The 4330-nt window shown below is 35.3% G+C and overlaps 1 non-coding gene across 1 annotated transcript; it reads left to right on the forward strand.

Annotated features, from left to right (window-relative positions):
* Window positions 1-2227: 2227 nt before the first annotated feature.
* Window positions 2228-2333, forward strand: LOC113926101. Its single transcript, XR_003521179.1, has one exon. It is a non-coding gene; the product is annotated as a U6 spliceosomal RNA (small nuclear RNA).
* The last annotated feature ends 1997 nt before the right edge of the window (window positions 2334-4330 follow it).

Genomic DNA, 4330 nt, shown 5'->3' on the forward strand with positions numbered 1-4330 from the left:
GAACTAGAAAAGCTCAGAAACAATGTTCTATAAGTCTGGATATAATTAGAAATAAGAAAAGAAAGAATTCCAAAAATGAGAAATAACATAAATAGGGAATAAACGCAGCAAATGATAGCTTCAACAAAATAAAAAGTGAGAGAAAAACTTTAGAACAAGTAATGAAAGAAAAGAAGAAATCAAGAGAAAGTTAAAAATATTGAAGACAGGCAGAAAAAAGTTGAGCATATGGATAGTAGGAGAAGAAAGGAGATGAAACCAAAAGTAAGGAAACAGAACAAATACCAAATTCAGTAATTGCAGAAAGGTTTCCTAAAATAAAAGATATAAAACTGCATATTGAAACTGCACATAGTATTGCTGAGAAAATGAACCATAACAACAAAGACACATTGCAGTAAAATTAAGTGACTTTAAAAAGAAAGGAAAGAAGGGAGGGAGGGAAGAAACAAACCTTTAGGTACCTAGAATATAAAGGTAAAAGAGTACATGACTTTCAAAGGAAAGAAAATGTGGTTAACATATTTAAGATATTTGAGAATAAGAAAGGTGTGAGCCAAGATTGTTTTTATCCAACAAAACAGATTTTCAAGTTCAAAGGGCTTAGGTAAATTCTTACCAGTGTGCAATAATTCTAGGAATATTGTTCCCTTGAGCCCTTACTAAGGAATCTACTGGAGAACAACCTTCAGACAAGCAAAATGACTAGAGAGACATTCATGTAACCGCTGGTAGTGCATAAATACAAAATTACCTGTGGCACTAAGACTAAATGAGGGACAGGGACAGAGAATATGGTATGAAATGGCTATATTCTCAGGCAATAGGTATAGAGCAGCTATAACAAATGGAAAATAACACAGAAAGCAAAAGCAAAACAAGGCTGATAATTCAGCAATCATTGATGGTAGTATTAGCATTGTTACTCTAAGACTATTTCATGTGCAGCAGTAGATAGAAAAAAATGAGCAATGATGAGACTTTCTATTATTTTCCATGCCCTTAAAAACCACTGTTCTCAGTGATAAAGATGCCGACACAATTTTAAAAAGAGGTTAAGGAAGAGCCCTGAAATCTGGAATTTGAGTTGGAAGTATTGGTCTGAACTTAGGCTAGGTAGTAGAAGAGAGAAAATAAAAGAGAATTAAAGCAGAATATGGAGGATTAGTACTGTAAATAGGAAGGTATAAGAAGATGACTCTTGAAAAGATATGGAATGATATAAGGGGATCAGCCATGTCATATCTGGGGACAGAGCAATCTCAGGCAGAAAGAGCGACACGTAAAACCATCCTGAAGCTCAATGTTAGGCACGTTTGTTTCTGTCTGTAATTCCCATTCTCCTTTAGCATACTAGAAAATTAGTTCAATTTTTTTTAATTCATAAATCAAGACCTCAAATCTGAAAATATAAAAGTTTAGAAATAGCTATCTTTACATGGAAAAGATTCACTATTTGAATATAGTTTGTGAGATACTTGGAAAATCCTGTCCAGAGAGTAACGGAAATTTTCCCTTCCCATTCTGTCTTTTGCCCTTCTACTCCAGAAGGAAAATTCTAACAAGAGACCCGTCTTTGTCTTTTCCCTCGGTGCTCGGTGGATATTAGGGGAGAGAATATGAAGTGAGTATGATGGACTCTGGAACTAGGGCCCCAACTGTGTCCCCTATTATTTTTATGACTTTGGACAGTGTGCCTAAAGTCACTGTACCTCAATTTCTTCATCTATGCACTACTGAAAATAATAGCATTTACCTTAGAGAGCTTTCATAAGGACAACATGAAATGCCACATGCAGAGAACTTAGAATGGCTTATGTGAGGCCTCAATAAATAATACCTATTATTTACCACAGTTGATGGATCATCACCAGATAGAGAAACTTCCATCCCAATGCGATGTGAGTCAGAAGATATGAGATCACATCCCAGGTCCAAAATGTACCAGTCTTTCCCCTCAGTCGAGTTTCTTAACCTTCAGGAAATGTCTTCTTTTACTAATAAAATATGGATTACAACTACATACTAAAACTAACGTGAAGATTCAGTACATTTTGGTTGAATCTGGTTATTTATCTGTCTATATATTATCTTAAATGCTTCTAAAATAAATATTAAATATACATACAATGTCCATCATAAAAATAAATCCTAACATTTCCTTCCCCTATGTTCTGGAAAATATTAGATGGCAAATTTCTGCCAAAAATTAAAATTCTGAGAGTGCTTGACTTGGCAGTAAAAATTGGAATGAAAATTGGAACAACTCAGTGAAGATTAGCATGGCTTTGCTCAAGAATGACATGCAAATTTATCAAGTGTTCCTTGTTTTTAAAACTCATTGAACTATACACTTACAAGGGGGAAGTTTTATGTTGGGCAAATTATGTCTCAGTAAACCTGTCTTAAAAAAATGTTCTAACTTACTAGAACCTGAGGAAAACCTTCCTTTTTGTTGATTTGTCAGAAGAAGGATTTTTCCCTGGGCCTATTACCTACTCCCCCAGATTTCCGCAATTTCTCAAGGATGCTATGCATGTAATTATGGGCATATTTTCTTCTTCAAGACTCCACTCCAAGCTGGCTAACATAGTGAAGGTCCGTGTTTAGTCCAAAGTGCAGTTGTCTGCTATACATGCAAGAGCACTAGAGATGCGATCTTTAGTGGCTGCTTGGCCGACCATATGCAGGCAGAGATGGAAATAAATCTTCCTTTCCTGTTGCCTTCCTGAGCTGCACATAAGGATGGAAGGCAGATTCCACCTACTATCCTCCTTATTAGTGTAAGGAAGTTAAAATAATTTATAAAGTTTACCAAGTTAAAATTATTTCTTACATTTTAAAGCTCCATGCCATCATTTGGGAAAAAAAAAAAAAAATGAGCAGCTGAACACATTTTTATGAAGAGAAAAATTAAGTACAGAATCCTCAGATAAATTTGTTAAGCTTAGTAAAAGTATTTCTCATTTTGAACCTTATTTCAGTTATTCTGGTTTAATTAAATAACACCAGTCCCCTGAAAACACTGTTCAAATTTCAGCTACCGGCATATATTAACTGTGAGTGACTGCATAAAGAGTCGGCTGCTATCTCTTCACTCCACAAATCACTACATAAATAACAGATGCAAATCACGACCAGTGACAAATCATGTCATTTCTTTCTTTCAAAGTCTGTTAGTGATTGGTCACTGTATATCTGCTACTCATGCATAGACAACAAAAATGTAGTCGTGCTGCCTCCTTATCTCCCAGTGGTAGAGATACAAAAGGCAAAATAATCTAGAACACTTAAAGCACTAATACTGGTGGACATTACTCTAGATCACTCTAATTTTCTAGGGTACTTGCATGAAAATGTGAAGACTGCCTTTCTACCACCAAACGCGACTTGATTAACCCAGCTTCTGGACTGAGGAGGTATTTCAACTTTTAAATCTTCTTATCTTAGTTGGACTTTCGGACAGACTCCTGAAGCTTCAATTGGAGATCATGTCATTTCTTTAGCTGAGTTTGGAAAGATACATGACATAAAGCATGCAACTGAGAATACTCAAGCATCATGGCAGCAAGCAAAATGTGTGCAGTATGGTAGAAACTTCTACCTCACTTTGAAAATAACTTTGCCAGATTTGAATTGTACATAAATGAAATTTTAGACGAAAGAGCTGACCATGGAAATGTTGACAGTGTTGCTAACAGACACAGCCCGAGAAACACAGCGAAGGTGAGCCTACTGGCATCAGTGAGGAGGGTGCTCATAAAGAATGGGATAAAGATGCCCCAGAGGAAGTGATGCTGGCAAAAACACTTCACACTAAAGAAACTCTCAAAGATATCTCACGACCTTGACAACACAAAGAATATTCTGTTGAAACTTAGAAAAAGAGTATAATAATTACCAAGCCATTAAAAAATACTCTGTCACAAGTTACAAAACAAAAAGAAAGCAAGCACTGTTCAAACTGTTCTTGATAAGACTTTTCCAAAAATAAAACAGTTTTCTGTTTCTAATTTTTAAATAACAGTGCCCTAAATAATAGTTTTAACATTTTGTTCATTTCTCTATAGATTTATAACCAAATCAGAGAGTTTTTTAATATTTTTGCAAAAAAAATTAAAGGTTATGAAACAATGATAATTTTCCCCATTGTTTGAGAATCACTTTCCCAGTTTCAACTTGTACAATCATTTTTTATGGTTCTGCACTGCTGTGCAAAGTGAGGACCACCTCCATACCTTTCACGTACATGAGAGTCTAAAGCAGACATTTGTATTCAAAATTAATTACCTACACAAAGCTAACTGATGTGTCTTCAAGATACTGGAGC

This window comes from Zalophus californianus, chromosome 2 (genome assembly GCF_009762305.2).
Source record: "Zalophus californianus isolate mZalCal1 chromosome 2, mZalCal1.pri.v2, whole genome shotgun sequence".
Classification (NCBI taxonomy): Eukaryota; Metazoa; Chordata; class Mammalia; order Carnivora; family Otariidae; genus Zalophus; species Zalophus californianus.